Consider the following 19,434-nt stretch of genomic DNA (forward strand, 5'->3'; position numbering starts at 1 on the left):
GGGAGAGGAAAGAATGAAGTGCATTTTATTGTCTTCTATGGGTCTCCTTGTATTTTCTCAAGGTTATGTCCTTAATCTGAAATATGCCCTACTGTTCCCCTAACCTCAGCCCTCTTTCCTACTGGGCCTTGTCTACTTTCCATTCAAGACTTGTCATAGTCTGCTGTGGTTAAGGTGGAAAGAATGAGAAAGAGGATGGGGCCCATTCCTTTTTTCCTCTAATCATAAGCCCTCTTATTCACACCAACAATATTCTGTGTCCTCCTACCTTTAATCTGATTTTCTGAGTCTTGACTCAAAGGCTGAGCTTTCTAAATCCCCCTCTGGAAATTGTATAAAGGCCACATTTTATCACCTTTAAACCTATTTTATAATTTGCTGATTTATTTTGCTTCTCATCTACATATTCCCTACTAGTACATCAACTCAATGAAAACAGGGATCTGTGATATTCCTCTCTTTTTCTCCCCCACAAGTATACTCCCAGCAGCTAGAGTAAGGCCCAGCGTATTTTATAAACTCAGTGAGTACTTTCCAAATGAATGGATGAATAAATAAATGGATAAATGAATGAATGTATACATGAATGAATGAATGAATGAATGAATAGAGTTTTCAGACCAGTCACGTCCAATAGAAAGATGCCCAGAATAGTTGGAGCAGATATGAATGGAAGTGCCATGGAAAAGTATCAGATGTTCTTCTCAATCTTTAGCCTACTGACCAAGAAATATGCTTTACATGTGTAAACACTCACAGCTTCAGATGCTTTGTCCTTTCTCGTGAGGATGGTTAACCTTGGCCAGAGCAGTGTGAACAATCCACAAGAGCAACAAGATGAAGGGGCTGCCCTGAAAACGGACTTTTATTCTCTCATTTTATGCCTCTAGGAATGTGTGATAAAGTACTTCATTCCCGACTCTCTGCAGGTCTCCTTTCACTCAGTCAACGGGCACACCTAATGCCTCCGGACAGGTGGCCTTAATGCTACCCATTAACTTGTTCCCCATCAACTTATTAATTGGCACTTTCCGAGTTTGGTTCAGAGAAGCATGAAAGATATGCTTAATGTGTGGTCGTATGAAGAGAAATCACTGCAGCCCAGGGTTTAAAGACTGCCAGCTGAGGACGCAGCAGTTCCAGGAAGAGAGAGGAAGGAAAAGAAAAAAAAATAGGGTCATGTCATAAAAGATCAAACACATGGGGCTTTCTCAAGCGTACGGAGGCAATCATATTAAAACCTCAGAATAGTCAGCGTCATCTTTGCAAGTGGTGTCCTGTCACCGCCAATGGCACATGACCACCGCACGCCAGACACACTCAGCCTGGATTGTGTTTCTGTAACCCAGGATGAATTTAAAGCTCCTTGCTATTCCTTCAACCCGCCCTTGTTGAAGGAGAAAAAGGGATGTGGTGGAGTAAGCGGGATGCTGTGGCCATCAGCCACACTCTGCACAAGATGAAAAGCACACCTAAAACTGGAGACTAATTGCCTCCTTCCATGTTCCGGGGAAGCCGCTGTCCACCAACCAGAAATTCTGACAAAGTTACACGGGCCTCTCTGTCTTGCACTCACCAAGCAGACAGGGTTCCCTCATCGGATGGCGGAGACAGAACTGCCAGATAATTGACTAAGTACAAGTCACGTGGCTTCATTAAACTCTACCTTATGCACTAAGAAAGGACATTCGGATGGCTCCTAAATTCACAAGAATACTTGCAGGTGATTTCATATTTATTGGCACATAAAAGCTGTCATTTTCCAAATAACAAGTAAGTCATCAAATGATCGCACTGCTTTGTGTCTCCAACCACAGTCGACAATAATACATAACAACCTTTCGGCTCTACCGCCAGAAAGTAATTTCCATGATAGTATGAAGAGGATCGATTCTGTAGAGCGGCCATTGTCTCAGGCAAGGTGATTTTTTTTGTCCTCCTCTGACTTTCTATTTCCCTGTCAACCAAAATATGTTTTCCTTTCTTCCCATGAGAGCAGATTGCACCACCTGCTTCCCCTGGCAGACTGTTTCACCAAAATAAAAACAGTAGGCCTACAGAATATCCTCAAATCAAGCTGATTTTCATGTGTCATCTAAAATATTTTTGAGACTCACTAATGGTGTAAGTCATGAGACCATATGAGATATTCCAGATAATACTGGCTGAGGGGAGATAGAACAACACAAGCATTTTCAAATGCAAGGATACTTAATATTAAATAAACAAAACTCCTGACTCCCTTGGTTTTTTATTCTGAATGCTAAAAGTATATAGACCCAAATCTCAGCTTCTCTCTCCAGTCCTCACCTGAAACCCTAATCTGAAAATCTGACATTTTGGAAATGATGGAAGATGTCAGGAAATTCTCCCCTGTAAGATTTATAGGTGTATCTGTATGACACAAACCTTCCATTGGTTCCTCTCTCAAATCTCTGCTCAAATCCAGGCAAAACAAACAGGTCAATCTGGACCCATTTTTATTTAGCCATTTTTTATTGCACAAACAACTTTGTAAGGCTGCCAGAAGAATTTAAAATAAAAGAAAAATAAATTGCTCATGACCCTATTCCTTGAACAAGTCAAACCATGTGTGTGCTTCCCTCTACTTCTTTATTCGCATCTATATATAATATCATGGATGTAGTGGGTTTTTCCACTTAATATAATGGCCTATGTTCATTTCTAACTGAACCAGAAACACACAAATGCATATCCACACACGAGTATGTACCATTGTGTATAAAATATTTCAATTACTTAATCATAGCCTTCAACATAATTAGGTTACAATCAGTGCAGTGGTTGAGTAGCGATAAGTACTTGACAATTTACTGTTAACTGAATACATAGAATCCTATTATTTCAGTCATTAAATTCAAATTTTTTTAGTAATTTATTCAAATGGGTTGAGGTTTATGGTATCCTTTTGAAGGTTATTACAAGTAAATAAGTTAAGAAGTAAATAATGAATTTAAGCAACATCTAAATAGAAAAATGTTTAACCTTTTTGAGAAAAAGAAACAATGTAAAAATAAATGTGATCCAATCTTTAGACATAAATGATGGCATTTATAAATAAAGTCCTATCTTCTCAAAAGGTGTTCTCCTAGGAAATATTATCAAAATAATACCTTCAAGTTACTTAATACTCCTCAAAAAGTAACAGATTGCACTTCTTTTTTTAAGTTTATTTATTTTGAGAGGGAGAGAGAGTACATGCCTGTACATATGAGTAGAGGAGGGGCAGAGAGAGAGGGAGACAGAGAATCCCACTTAGGCTCCACTCAGTCAGTGCAGGCAGAGCCTGATGTGGGGCTCAAACCCATGAACCATGAGATCATGACCTGATCAAACATGAACCATGAGACCATGACCTGAGCTGGAATCAAGAGTTGGATGCTCAACTGACCAAACCACCCAGGTGCCTCAACAGATTATATTTCTTAAATATGTTCAATGATCCCTGGTTTTGCTGGTTTATGCTGGCTCTCTGGCCCCTTTTGGCTTTTAATGTTTAATCCTCTGCATTCTAGAATAGGATCATAATGAGGAAATTTTAGGAGGACTTTGTAAAAGGCATGAATCTAAACTTTGTACAGTTCCTCAAGTCAGTTCTCTAATCAGAGAGGACCTTGTTTGTTTGGCATAAAGCTTGGTCCATAGTAGGTCCATAGATCTTTGTAAATAAACAAATGAATGAATAAATGAGTGAGTAAATGAGTAGGTTCTTTTCACACCTGACTTTGGCTGAATGCAGTCCCTGGACCCCAGTGACATTATGAGTCTGAGTCCTCTCAAACAAATCCTTGCTTTTGTACTTGGAGGTAAGGACAGTAGAGACAAGGGGAAGAGCCTGTCTTTAACAGGAGAGTAATTATTCTCTGTTCAGAGCAGCCCGTGAATGATTAGAACCAGTTTACGTATGCCTTGCTGGGGGTGCACACATACCACGCTGACTGCATCTGTAGATGAATTGTTTTCCATAGAAAGTCAATAACAGTGACACAGGCTCCCGCCACCCAACCCTAAGCAATCATTCATCATCCACTCTGGGAGAAGGAAGAAACTTTATTTGCTTTTCCTAGAGGTGACAAATGAACACGAAATAAATTTATAGATTTAAAATATGTCACTTCTCTCTTTTTTTGGTATTAGTCCTTCTGACAACTCAGTGTCATCAGAAATTAAATACATCTTTATTCTCTTTGACTTGCTTCAGACTCAACATATGGCTACATGATGCAATTCTACAAAAGTCTGCCTGGCAGCCTTCTGATTCTTCCAGGTGCCTACTGAGGACATCCCCCTACTATTTAGTTTTCCAGATTCTCCTAGATGTGTTGTTCTTAGAATTCCATCATTTACCCATTTAGACAAAGTGGTAGTTAATAAGGGGCAATTTTACCACCTCCAGGAATACACCTGTTCCTACCATTCCTCTGGTCCTAAAGCACAAAGAATTTATTTTAGGTGTTCACTATTTGTTTGCTCATTTGTCTACTCCTTGTTGTTCATGGACTCTAATCATGAAGAGGTAATATACTGGGGGTATCTCTTTTGCTTTGCTTAAGGCTTAACTGAGATTTAGACGCCTGTATCACAGGTGCAAAACAAATACTTTCCATAATGATAATGACAATGACAAAAAAAAATACTGATAATAGCGATTGGGCACTCCAGTTACCTAACCACTGTATTGAAACAAGAATCTGTCTATAAACACTATAAGAGGCTATTTGCAAACCTCTGGCTTCAATATTAAAAACAAATTAGGTAAAATTGAATCGGAGCAAGTAAATGATGTGCTATCAATATAGGTGGAAAAGCTGCCTTTTCCCAAGGCGAGCTGAGCATTTATCCTTACCAGATGAGTGGAGAGTGACAACAATAAGTGCTTACCAAGTGGCTGCCGTTTGGAGGACAGTGTTAGGGAAAGCTATACAGGATCCTAGAGTGACCCATGAAAAGGAAGTCACTGAAGTACAAACAACAGCAAGAAAAGGAGAGGGAAGTGATTAAATAGAAAAAAAAAAGCTCAAATAAGTATACACTGATAGAATCTGTAGAAAGGTGGACTCAGTATACAATCCGACTCCTACCCACTGCCCCCCCCCCCAAACTCAGTGAAGCTCCTCCAACGCACAATCCATGTTCATTAACACAAAGTACGGTCATTAAATACTAAGAGGCAAAGAGAACATTTGGGCAACAGACCGTTTACTCCTGACCTGAAAGTTGATTCAATGAAATTGCAGGGAAACTGTGGCATTATATTCTAAACAGTTTATTCTGTGACCTTACTTTTATTTTGTTTATGTTGAGAGAGCAGGGGTGGAGAGAGAAAGAGCATGCACATGCAGGGGATGGACAGAGGGCGAGGAAGGGAGAGAATCCCAAGCAGGCTCTGTTCTGTCGGCACAGAGCCTGTCATGAGGGCTCAATCCCGAGAATCACCAGGTCATGACTGGTGCAGAAATCAAGTAACAGACACTTGACCCACTAAGCCACACAGGCACCCCTCAATTTTATTGTTCTTAATGCGGACCCAAAGGCTTTGACTTTTTAGGGGCAAAAAGTATTTTCAAGAAGTATATAGAATATTATCATTCCAGTCCTTCATACATCTATTACTAGCCTTGTCAGAAAACTCCAGTTCTTAATTATTACGTAACAATAAACTGTGCTCCTTTTGCCCAACCGTGTAGAGTACACAGGAAATTAATGATGTTCACCGGGAATGACAATGTATAGGTTACACTCCTTGGAAGACAATTCAAGAAAAAAAGCCTACGATTGAGTTTTTATTTCTCTTGGAACTATTGAACATAATTCTCTCCTTTGAGTCAACTTAGAGAATATCGAACTAAAAAACACCATTTCATGGCAAGAATCTGCTTCCATTACCGTGGATGAAACTAATCGTCCTACAAAGGAAACATATGTTCATGTACACGGACAGGTTGATCTCCAGGGCTGAGCATAGGGATCGTGAACCACAGATCTGTTTTCCATGTGAAGAGTCATGATCAAATCCTAAACCTGACCCCAGTCAATGTTGCTGTGAATGTGTGTACTTTCTCAGAAAAAACAAAGAAAGAGAGTACATGTTGTGAAGGTCATTCATGTCACGAGAAGAAGGAAAAAGAAACTATAAACATAAATTATAATCACAGGAAATAACAAGGGGACTGACTCCAAAGATGGATTTGAGTTTCATCTCTGCTATGTATCAGTTATGCCACTCTGAAAAGCTCATAGCTCACTTAATCTTTCTATGAACTTGTTCTCTTGTTGAGAGTAGTAACACTATATAAAAAAAGTTTACATTTACTGAGTATCTGTTGTGTACAAGACACTCTACTAAGCCATTAAAATATTACTTCCTTAAATTGTTTAAAAATACTTCAGGTAGATACTATGTCCATTTGGCACATGAGGAAATGAGGCTTAGAGAAATGAGGTGATTAGTTCAAGGTCACACAGCTAGTCAGTGGTAAAGCTGTCTATGGCATATGCTGCAAGGGTTTATGTGTAGATTAAGTTCATCTGTGTGAAAGCAATGCTAAGTTTTATGCTAATGTTAATATTAGTACTTCACAAAGAATGGCACATTTAGTACTATATGTTTTATAAAAATGTGGGAGTTGAGTTCAAGAGAGGGGAGGAGGAGAGAGGAAGGAAGGGGGGAAGGAAGGAGAGAGAGGGAGAGGGAGAGGGAGAGGGAGAGGGAGAGGGAGAGGGAGAGAGAGAGAGAGAGAGAGAGAGAGAGAGAGAGAGACGGACTATATTTTAAGTATCTCACAGAAATATTGCCTAGATGAGGAAAGGGGGTTGGCAACAAGCAATTAGGAGTTAGGTAATGGAGACTCTCAATAACAAAATGACTGATGAGATATTCCTGAAGAAATAAAGGTAATGTTTTGCTGTAAATACAAATCTATGAAATCAAAATACCCAGACCTGCTTCACACTCAGATTTTTAATAATGACCCTGGCCTTCTTTTCTCACCCTCCTAGCATCATTCCTCCGGAAGACTGGTTTTATGCTTTATCACAAGTATAGGTTAGAAAAAAATGACAGAAATGAGCAAACAAGGCCTGACTTAATCATAGCACAGGTGGGGAAACAAACATTTCCCTCACAAGTAGATTCTCGAAGAAATTTATGCTAAAGCCAATAAAAATTGTTAACAGTGTAACTGATTTTATGAAAAAGAGATCATATGACTCATTGGCACCTAAAAAATGAAGTCATTTTGCCAGAGAAATAGCTATTGTCATACAAAGGGGAAAGGAGGGAATATGGAATATTCATGAACAGTTAGCATTGTATCATCTGGTTCTTAAAAAAATAAGATTTTAGGGGTACCTGGTGGATCAGTCAGTTAAAGCGTCCGACTTCAGCTCAGGTCATGATCTCACACTCTGTGAGTTAGAGCCCCGCGTCAGACTCTGTACTGACAGCTCAGAGCCTGGAGCCTGCTTCGGATTCTGTGTCTCCCTCTCCCTCTGCCCCTCCCCTGCTCATGCTCTATCTCTCTCTGTCTCAAAAATAAATAAAAACATTTAAAAAATAAGATTTTATTTATTTTTTTTTAATTTTTTTTTCAACGTTTATTTATTTTTGGGACAGAGAGAGACAGAGCATGAACGGGGGAGGGGCAGAGAGAGAGGGAGACACAGAATCGGAAACAGGCTCCAGGCTCTGAGCCATCAGCCCAGAGCCTGACGCGGGGCTCGAACTCACGGACTGCGAGATTGTGAACTGGCTGAAGTCGGACGCTTAACCGACTGCGCCACCCAGGCGCCCCAAAAAATAAGATTTTAAAGGAAGAGAATGATGGACAAATTTGAGAGATATTTTTAGTATTGCAGCCACTATGGAGACTGATTAAATACCTTGAGAATATTTGAGCTTCCTTCAAAATTCCAGCATTATCCCATAGCCTCCACTCAAACTCAATCAGAACACACTTCCATGGTCATTACAAGTCCCAGAGTAACTTCTCTCTTAAATCCCCAAAGATCTACAAATGCCAAAAGATTACATCATTTTAAAATGTTAGCTGCTATCAGACAGAGGAGCGATGCTGGGAGAAACGGACATTCATCTTCTTTGCTCCTGGGAAACTTGACAAGATATGATGTTCATTTAATGATAAGAAATCTCTTTATTCCACCAGAAATGATAAAAGGAGAAGAGGTGGGGAGGAAGAGAGCAAGAAAGAGAAGCTATCGGTATATTTTAACATTGATTTAGGTGAGGGACACACCATTTTTGGTTAAATCTCTAAGTTGTGCATCTGATTTTAGAGTTTGAATAAATGTCAAGTTGAAAGTCAAGAGAATGAAGAGCCCATACGAATGAACCTATTCTAAAAACGAGTGGACAGAATGTGCCCACATTCTTCATCCCTTGCTTTACCGTACCATCATCCTGACAAGCATGTTTCAGTTTTACTTACTTCTATTAATGCTTCATGGTAAATGGGCAAATATACCAGGGTGGATCGGGGAAGATTAATGAGGTCTCAGCCACACGAGACCCCACTAATGCATTTGGCTATTAAAGCTTTCCTGAGAAGACTGTGGAGACCACCAGGGGTTTCTCTCAAACAGGATTTGCAGATTAGTGAAGTGAGAATCTCCCCTGCAGCATCACTGCAGAGCTCCCAGGAAGATGGGGCGGAAAGGGAACATCCAGGAAGAAGTGCCTCCTGTTAACACAGAGATCTGCTTCATGTAAATTTTTTTTCCTTAGGTCTTCAGTTATTTAACGACAGACACTGATCATTTCGAGTTGTTTTTGAGAGGGAGAAAATGGTGAATATGCTTAATCGACATGCCCCTGGGGATAATTACACGATCTGCTGCTTTTCCTCCCTACTTTCTTCCTTTCCTTCAGAGCAGGTGGTATAGCAGTGCAGTGTTTTAAGATGATGTGGTTTTTCCCCCCAAGACTGCATTTTCTAGGCCCTTCTATATCTCAGGTTAATTCCACTTGAAAATGCATACTCATAAATAGCAGAACGGGTACAATATATTAAAGAGAAAAGGGTCTCTGTTCCAATTACTGCTGTTTAACAAAGTACCTCAAAACTGTGGCTTCAGACAACTATTTATTTTGCTCATGGTTTTGTGGGTCAGGAGTTCAGGAAGAGCTCAGCGAGGTAGTTGGTTTCAAAGCCACATGATGTCAACAGTGAGTCTGGAACCAGTGGTTCTACTTCCAAGATGGCTTCTTCACCCGTGTAATTGGCCTTAGCATCTCTCTCTTTCTACATGGAAGGGCATTCTCTCCATCTTGTCTGAACTTCACAAAGCATTGAATTTTCATCATTCTTGGATTTCTTAATTGGTGACCAGCTTCCTCAAAGTGTGAGTATCCCAAAAGCAAGTAATTCAAGAGACTCAAGTGGAAGGTGCAATGCTTCTTATGACCTGGCTTCAGAAGTCCCAGCACATCCATTTTGCCACGTTCTATTGGATAAACAAGTCACCAATTCTGGCCGAGATGTAAAGGCGGGGTGGGGAATAACTCCACCTCTTCAGGGAGGAAGAATACTTATACAGAGGAAAGAGTGGCAAGAATTGGTGGCAGCCATTTTGGAGATACATGATGACAACTATTTTCTGTACAATTTGACACTTAAAATTAAAAGGAGAATATGATTCAAAGTTTGTTATTATTGTTATATTCAATATGAATACTAAGGTCTTCTTGTGATCAGAGCATATTTGACATACAGATGATTTGAAGTTGTCAGATTTTTCATTGGGTTTCAGCTACCTTAAACTTTTTGAATGCAGTACATTCCTAATCTGGTATCACTTCAAGGTGAATATTTATTGAAGACCAAATGAATTTTATTGTTAGTCACAGAGACATCAAGAGACCCAAGGTCACAGAATTCCAGGCTGTGGATTTTTTAGGGTGTATAAATTATCCAGATTAAATTACAGAAGGATAAATCTGTTAAATGTCCATTATAGTGTGCATAACTAAGTCTTTATTAAGGGAGCCCATATCTAGGTATTACAGTCTCATCATTTAATTAAGGATACGATACTTTTTAAAAAATGAGTTTCTTAGGAGCAAAATACTCTTTGTCTCTTTATGTTGACAACAAAAGCACCAATACCAATTACAATATAACCTAGCAATTGGAACTAAGATACTTACTGTTCTCTTGGGTCTTAAAAAAACAAGTGACTTTTAGGTAACCTCGGACTAACAAAAATAACACAAGACCATTTGTGTCTGAGGGTGAATGGATGAATGGTAAATGTGTCTCAGACACATACAGAAATTTCAATTTTTATCATGGTGCAGGCCCGTGTAAAACCATCCAAAATTTTTATTTTATGTTTTTTTATTTTATATGCATCCTGCCGCATAACTCAATTCCTACTGATACTATGCCAACTCTGTAAAACACTCATCTGCTCCAAGATACTACCAACAGGGAATCCACACTTTAAGAAAATAACCACAAAGTCAACTCTCTTGACTTCAGTGGTATTTCTCAGCACCCCAATTCAAAAGGAACAAAAGGGCTCTAAAAAAGTGTTCAAAAAGAACACAAATCTTGCCATCATAGAACCTCTGCAAACCACGTGATCTTTTATGGGTCTGTGCCAACATCATTTACGAGTCTTGTCATCACGATTGCTCAGAAGTTACCACGCTTAACAATTACTGATTCTTTAATCAAGGTGCTACCATACAATCCAATTATAATGGTGCAATTCTCTTTTGTGACTGTACCAAAGTACTTTTAGACTGGGATTCAGATATGTGATGAGTTGAATACACCTATAAAGACACTACCATTTACAAAGTTGGCTGATCTTGATTTCAGAGCTGCTTTGACCATATGACAGTTCACAGCCAGTTTGGCTTTCTCTGAATGGATCCCAGGGAGAGTGAACATATGTCCTGGACAGATTTTGTCCTAGACAGTCCTGGTTTAGTCATGTTGTATCATCATAAATATTGTTATTGACACCCAAAAATGTATTGTTTGGGCAATAAATTACAATTCAACCTAATGGGACAAAGATTTATCTAAAACCCTCAAAACATTATTCCAAAAGTAGGTAACCAAGCAAATTAAAAACAAACAAAAGAAAAAAAAAAGTTACTACACTTAATGAGAGGAAAAAAAATCTTCAAACACATGGGTAGACCAACACATTCCTTAACAGAACTACACCACATATCCTTTACTTACCTTTCTCTGAAACTCGGGGTCATGAAAATATATCTCAATTAATTCATTTTACTATGATATAATAATGCTTTCTAGAACTACTGAAGTGTGCCGAGCTCTCTGCTGAACATGAAATAGTTTTCTGAAGTCCGACCATTTTTCTTAACTCACCCCCAGCCTTCCACTGTCAGACAGGCTCTTGCTAATATAATAGAAACCTCTCTTCCACCTTCAGTCTAAATAATTCTCCCAATGACATATATTTATTAAATTAGGAACGAATTTCCCAAGTTAAACCTGTCTTAAAGCAAATTTATGCTTTTCTGGAAACCTTACCCAAATATATTGATCACTAAGCGAAGCCTCACCTGTGAAATAGTGAGTGACTACCTCCCAGTTCTTAGATACTCTCTACTTGCTTCAGCCTCTGTGGAACAGCTGACAAGACTAACAGGTTCTTCGTTAGTATCCCCACCAATCATGTTCTTTTCCTCTAAACGCCACACTTCTAACTATCAAGTTGCAGCTCAGTCTTGCTACTGGGGAGCCCCTCAAACATGGTCTCTCTTCAATTCACAAACAGCTGGTCCTGGACCTAATTCCTTCAATTCAGAAGAAAAGGATAAAGACAAAGATGATAGGAGTACAGGTTGTTAACCTACTTGGCAGGTGTCTAGTGTGTGCTAAATATGCATGTGCCAATGGTATGAACATGTTGGTTTTTTTTTTTATTATTATTCATCTTTTTTTAAAACTTAGTAATTTTTTCCAAATATGAGCAAGAATTAACATGTATGCATTACAGTAAATTTTGAAAAATGTCCCTAAAACATACTTAAGAAAAAGAAAAGAAAAATCACTCAATCATCATGAGGCAGAGATAATTATCACTAATGTTTTGATATCTGCTTTCCCAATCTTTGTTTCTATGCAAACATAGATACACACAAACATACAAATGGGGGAGGAGAAGAAAGGACGGGGGTGAGACAGAAAAAGAGAGAGAGAAAAGAGATTTATAAAGCGAGAGAGTACGTGTGATACTTTTTTAACCTGCTTTCCTCACTTTAAAACTATACTGCAAACATTTTCTAGGCTATTAAATATTCTTCCGTGTTATCATTTTTTATTGGCTACACAGAATTTGATTGTATGGATAAGCCATTACGTAATGTATCCCTTATTAGAAGGTACCCAAACTTCACTGGTTCATAATCTTACGAACCAAAGTATATTAATATTTCTGTACATCAATTATTATTTCCTCAAGTCGTTTCCTCAAGGTAGAATTTATGGAGCAAAGACATGAATTCTGTAACTTCTTTCGATTCATATGACCAAATGTCTTTCAGAAAAAGAAAGTCCTAATTCATAGTTCCTTGGCATGTCTTGGGAAGTACCTGTTACCAACGCGAGATTTTTCTCTCTCTTTTTATAATGTTTTCTAAGCTGACTGGGTGAAAAGGCATGTTTTGCATCAATACACATTACTAATGATAGTCAATTTTCCTTCCTCCCTCTCTTCCTTTTGTCATTTGTGTTTAGACATTTGAATATCCTCATTTGGTAGACTGCTGGTTCATATTTTTTCTCCACTTTATTATTTATTAGTATTAGTATTTTAAAGCAAAACAATTTAATGGAGAAAAGATAGCTAAAACAACTGGACATCCACATGCAAACAAATGAAATCAGACTCTGGCTTTACACTTTCACAAGAATAACTCAAACGGATCACAGATCTAAATGTAAAACATGCAGCTATAAAACTTCTGGAAGATAACATAGAAGAAAATTTTGGTGACCTTGGATTTGGCAATGAACTTTTAGATACGACACCAAAACACAACCATAAAAGACTCTTAATGACAGTGAACAAACTTAAGGTTGATGGAGGGAGGGGGTGGGGGATGGGCTAGATGGATGATGGGTATTAGGAGGTCACTTATGATGAGCACTGGGTGTTGTATGTAAGTGATGAATCACTGAATTCTACTCCTGAAACCAATATTTCACTGTATGTTAACTGAAATTTAAATAAAAATTTGAAACAACAAGGAAAAAAAAAAGAGACACTTAACGACTGAGCCACCTATGTTCCCCAAAGCAGTTTTTAATAATAATGAAATCCAGCTTAGGATTTGTTCTTCCATTTTATTATTTAAAAAATACTTTTAAAGTTTATTTATTTTTGAAAGAGAGACAGCACGAGCAGGGGAGGGGCAGAAAGAGAGAGAGCGAGAGGGAATCCCAAGCAGGTTCTACAGGGTCAGCACAGAGCCTGATGCGGGGCTCTAACTCATGAAACCGCAAGACCATGGAAAGAGCCGGACGCTTAACCACCTGAGCCACCCAAGTGCCCCTTTTCTCCATTTTAAATCATGATCATGCCTCTTTTTCTTGTTGATTTGTATAAATTGCCATTCCTACCTTATTATCTATTTGTAACAGTGCCTAATGTGCTTATACATATTTCCTATCCTTATCTAAGTTTCTGGAAAACACTCTGTACTATCATTCTGCACATACTATACACATACACAAGGGTGATCCCAGGTGAGTATTTCAAGTTTGAAGACAAGTTCCAAAGAGATTAGAAACTCTACACTGCACAATATTTCAGGAATTGTGTTGCCTGAATAAAGAAGCTGCAGAAAAACATTATTTCTCCATTTTTTACTATGCCATCAATTCACAGGCAAGCCTTTCTTGTCACCCATTTATCGTAAATCATAAGATGTTAAAAAATAGTTCACTCACAAAGAGATTCAAATTTGTTAAACTACTATTTAAGAAGATTTTATACATACACGATGTTTCCATTTAAGCATGATATAGCACTTTACAAATGTGAATTAAGATATTCCAACTAGAAAGTGAAGCAAACCTCAAGGGGGTGAAATTAGGCAGGGAGGGTATGAGGATTTCACCAAGATAATGCCAGAGCATTTTTTGGCATTTCTATGGCTCATAGCTAAGGACCCAATTCCCAGGACTGTATTCTAAACATGAGACCACATAATAAGCAGACTTTCTATCCAGTGAGCATGAGCTGGGATTGAGTATTAACCAACTTTGTCTCAAACGTATGAGAAAATGTAAATTCGGCATTTTTTCCTCTTTGGTACAATTTACATTCAAATGATAAGTGAGGCACTAAATGGAACATTATAATCTTATTTGTAAGATATTTCAATAAAAATGTAAAAAATACTCTCAACAATTAAAATGCTTAGAATCCTTTTTTAGGCATTTCAAGAATAGAAAAAATATGACTTTTGGAATATAGAGGGGTTTTTTTTTGAGAGAGAGAGAGAGAAAATTGTCACTCCTTGTGGGGTGGCCAGATGCTCACCATTCAGCCATTTATTTCTCCTTCTTTCTTTTTCTTCTCTCTAATTTATTTAGGTAGTTTTAGGTACCAAGTGCTAGCTACTAGGCTTAAGACTGGGGAGGAAGTGATGAATGAGACACTGAATGCCTTACTAGACTGAAATTTTCTACAACCCAGCTCTGATCCAGAAACAACAGACAAAATTCAGTGGGAAAACACACAGGTGTATAGGTCCTGGGATGTACAAAGTAACGTGAGGGAACAGGAAAGCAGCTGTGCTCCTGTTCTTGGAATGAGGGAACGAGACACAGAACATGTGACACTAAAAGGGGTTCTGAAGGCTGAGTAGGTATTTGATAGAAGGGGCGGAAAGGATTTCATGGCAGAGGAGTCAGCATGCAAGGACAGAGAAATGCGAACACACATGACATGTTCAGGAAATAGCCAGTCCCTCACGATGGCAGAAGCTAGGTCAAGCAGTCTACAGCCAAGTTCCATAGCTTCATTAGCCATGGAAAGGGATTATGACTTAAATGGCAAGAGAATCTCTTTATTCTGAGTCATCCATACAGATTCAATACAGGACAACATAAAGACTATAACTCACTTAGAATCTTTACCGTGGAGGTAATAAAGAGGTTGGCTTAGAGAAAAGAAAACATTGGGGCACCTGGCTGGCTCAGTTGGTTACATGCCCGACATCAGCTTAGGTCATGATCTCATGGTTCATGAGAGTTTAAGCCCCACATAGGGTTCTGGCCTGGCAATGTGAGGCCTGGAGCCCACTTCGAGTTTCGTGTGTGTGTCTCTCTCTCCCTGCCCCTTCCCCACTCACACATTCTCTCTCTCTCCCTCTTTCAAAAAAAATAAACATTATATAATTTTTAAAAAAAGAGCGACGAAAATGTGGAGTCAAGGAACTCACTTGAGAGGTTATTGCAATGGTTCATCTAAGAAAAGTTTGTCAGGAACATACCCAGACAATCTTAGACCAACTAAAAGTAGTCCTAAAACTGGGCATTTAAGCATTTCTACAAGGATTCCAATCCACTGGGATCCCAATCATACTTTATAGTTATTTCCAGACATATTTTTAAGTACTGCAGATTATGAAAAAAAGACTTTTTAGAAGCACACCACTTAGGAAATTATAGCTATATCTGACAACCAACACTCTTCAAGGATCCAACAGGAGGGGAGAATAAACATATGTCTCCCCAATTTAACACTTGCCGATGTAAGTGAGCACATGTGCCTTTTCAATGTTCAACACATTCCTCAAGCCACAGAATGTGGAACTGCCACAAAGGAAACCATGAGGATAAAAAGAATCATTTCAGCGAGATTTTTTTTTTCCCCCTTGGCAAGTAGCACAGTGCAATGCAGAGGTTAAAACTCCGTGGTCCCAAGCTGACTCTGACCAGCACCCAACTTCCATTTGATTTAGATAATGTTAGCCTAAAGCATAATGTTTATCAGCCTATTTTCTAATAACTTCCAGACTTACAGAGACCCTATTCCCAAGTGGCCATAACCAACAAGAGCTTTAGAGCTGTCATCTCCTACAGAGAGAGGTCATATGGTTTCCAGTTTACCACACTCCACCTCACCCTTTGTTGACTTCTCGACACTGAAAACTAGCCTCTGTTGGCCCTTGCCATTAATATAAGAAAAAGAAAACAGCATAAACTCAGAGCTAAAATAAAAGAGAAGTATAGCATCACTGTTGCTGTTCAAAATGGGACAACAAACAACAGACTGTGAGGCCAGGGAGCACATTAGATACTGAAGCTATTCCTCACTTCCCCCAACTCATATGCTCTTTTTAAGTTTTTTTTCCTTAAAATAAAGTGCATGTGCTCAAAAAGTCCCTAGCCACTTAACTCATCAATAATTAATGGTTCAAGCGAACAGGTATTTAAATTGAGACTCCTATGTAGGAACCAAAAATACAGACTTAGTTTTGAGTCCCAGGTGGGCTGCTTCTTAGCAGAGGTGGGAAACCACCTCTTCTGTCTGATCCTTTATGTCCATGGCTACGAGATGGGGCTAAAAATGCCCACTACACAGAGTAGGTGTTCATGATGATTATTAAAGGGAGCCAAAGCAAGGAGCACAGCATTTTCTTAGCAAAATTGTTATAATACTATAAAAATGCAATTGTTATGTAAATCTGAGAAATACTAGTGTAAAGAAAAAAAATGTTTACATTTCCTTTCTTTAGTTAACTAAATAAAGTCTCTAGAGAGCACGTTCTGAATCAAAATGAAGGAGATTTGTAACATCTGTCAAATGTATTAGAAGACAGAAACCGTTTTTGTTCATGGTGGTTCTGGAGAAGCAGAACTCTGCAAAAGCACTTTGGGAAGTACTGATCCACTGTCTACATTACTGGTCTGAGATGATACATGGCAGGTGTTAGTTCCCTCTTACAACTCCTTCCAGTTTCTGTGGCTTTAGATCAATCTCAGGACTTTCAAATTTATCTGTGAGGACAAGAAACAAAACAATCAGAATGGGAACACTGAGGAACAGGTCCGGTGATATTGTTGCTGGCTACAGACGTGGAAAGAAGGCCTGGCTTTGATGATCCTTCTTGTTTGAAGAGATGACCAAATCTACATCTATTCTGAGCCCTTAGAATAATGAAATTTTACGTTACCTTTGGCATTTGTAGGGAGCGAGATGTTTGCTACAAGTACTCAGGTTATCCAATATGAGGGTGTTAAAAAGAATGCTACAACTATAGGACTAGGAAAGAGGTCCGCTGTTCCCGATCAGAATGTTCTGTAAAGGTAAGGGAGCTGCAGGAGAGGTCATGGGGAAAGGCAGCGTCTAGCTGGATAGGAAACTGGGCTCCATTTCTGCCACTGTACAGTTCTGGGGCATTGGGAAAGATACTTAACCTCTCTGAGCCGTAATTTCACCTCTTAAAAGTCTGGGTTGGAAAAGAAATACAGTTTCTAGTGTCTCTTTTGATTCAAACATAACATAATCATTCTGGGGCAAAAGGAACATTCTAGTGAGATTATGGGCAAATCAAATTTTAGTCAATCAAAACCTATATACCTTTATATGGCATTGCCTTTTCCAGAAATACCATTCTTTATCTTTAACTGATCTTTTCTTGGCACTAGATCCTGGCATTTGAGTCTTAAATTTTGTTCTTATTTAGTAGAACGTATAAGGATCGCCTGTTATTTAAAACAAATCAGTGCTGTTTGTGTCTAGTGAAGAATTGATTAATTAACATGTTGGCAGTTCAGATTTTTCTGAAATCAAGGTAAACCTATGGTACCAAAAACAGCCAAAAGAAGTTTGTGCTAAATGGGAGCTTTAAATTGTGGAAAGTTCAGCAAGCTTCTATATCTAAGATCACAGATTTTTAAGAAGATGTATATCTTCTTGACATACGGCATTTCTCACCAGTCCCCTTATCAAATTTGTTTTCTCCCTGAAGGTAAATTCTAGTGCTGCCTTCTCCCCTTAAGTCCCATCCCACCCAGGCTCAGTTGTCAATGATACCTATAAGATTATATTTATTTCTTTGAGCTAAAATGTAAAGGTCACTCTGTTTATTAAAGCTCAGCCTTGAGGCTAAATATTTTTCTTCACTTTTCCTGGTGTAAAGGAGGGAGCGGGAGACAGAGACAAAGAAGCATGGGGAATAGAAACTTTTTACTGATTAATTGATGTGAAACTGGGTTCCCTGGATCCCAACCAAATTTAATTTGGCTCATCCACAGTTGAACCGGAATTTTTACTTTGAACTGAGAATAAATCATACATATAAGAGATAGCACCTTTCTTTTTCTTTTTCTTTTTTTTCTTTTTTGATCCGATAACCACTTTGCTCACTGATCTATCACCTTCACTCTAAGAGATTCAGTAAGATTACCTACTGGAAAAAAAAACAGTGCCATTTTGTTCTGGCTCTTTTTGTCCTCATCTAGTGCATCAAATACCTCTGAGCATTTTGGAATTCAAAGGCAATAGGATCCAACCCAAATTTCCATTTTTCAAATATAGCATTTGGCTAAAGGATGTTTTACTCTAAGACTGATTGAAAAGTAAACTGCATGGTGCTGCTAATTCTTGGGAATCTTGACCTGAAAAATACCCCATCTTTTCAGTTTACAGCACTATGCTTAGGTGATTTTCATGAGAACTGCACAGATTTTCTTCTAAGCTCTGAATACAACCCTTTTCCAATTTAGTCTCTTGCTGAGGAGGTTTTTGGCTGTACCACAATATGTGAAAAACAGAGAACAGGAACAAACAACCAGGTGCATCCATGAATTTTTAAACCAGGTCTGTTGAAAAACATGCAAAACAAACCCCCCTCCAACCACCCTTGGGGTAAAACATCAATCTGAATATTATCCAGTATCATCTCTCCTATGTGTCTACACGGGCCCCGGACAGATGGCCAGTTTGCTTTTACCACCTTCAAGTCCATGCAATCAACCATACTCAGATGATGGCTTTGGCGGGCTGGGACTCTGAATGAGCAGTCTGCACACCTAGGGAAACGGTACTTCCCCAGAGTGGTGTAGGGTTGTACAAAATAAAACTAATTGCACAAGCCTCCAAAACACGCACGTGCGCACACACACACGCGCACGCTTTTTTTTTTTTTAAAGAACAGTAGGCAGATTAGCCAAGAAGTAAAGCTATAAGACACAAAAAGTTTATTTGACCTTTCTTTGAAATATGAGGTACCATTTCTTAAGGGTCCTAAAGGGAGAAATGCCTTCAGTCACCTTATTTTTCCATTTCCTGCACGGAAGCCTGCAATTCCTAGATTCGGGCAAAGATCTATAGGACCGAGGGCAGAACCATTACATGCACTTCCTCAAATGCAGCATTGACTAAAGGGATCAA

General features: G+C 38.8%; 1 protein-coding gene across 12 annotated transcripts in view; it reads right to left on the reverse strand.

Moving 5' to 3' along the window:
• SORCS1 (sortilin related VPS10 domain containing receptor 1) overlaps positions 1–19,434 on the reverse strand; it is a 518,445-nt gene that overhangs the window by 188,937 nt on the left and 310,074 nt on the right. The gene's annotated exons all lie outside the window — the stretch shown is intronic.

This window comes from Prionailurus viverrinus, chromosome D2, assembly GCF_022837055.1.
Source record: "Prionailurus viverrinus isolate Anna chromosome D2, UM_Priviv_1.0, whole genome shotgun sequence".
NCBI classification, from domain to species: domain Eukaryota; kingdom Metazoa; phylum Chordata; class Mammalia; order Carnivora; family Felidae; genus Prionailurus; species Prionailurus viverrinus.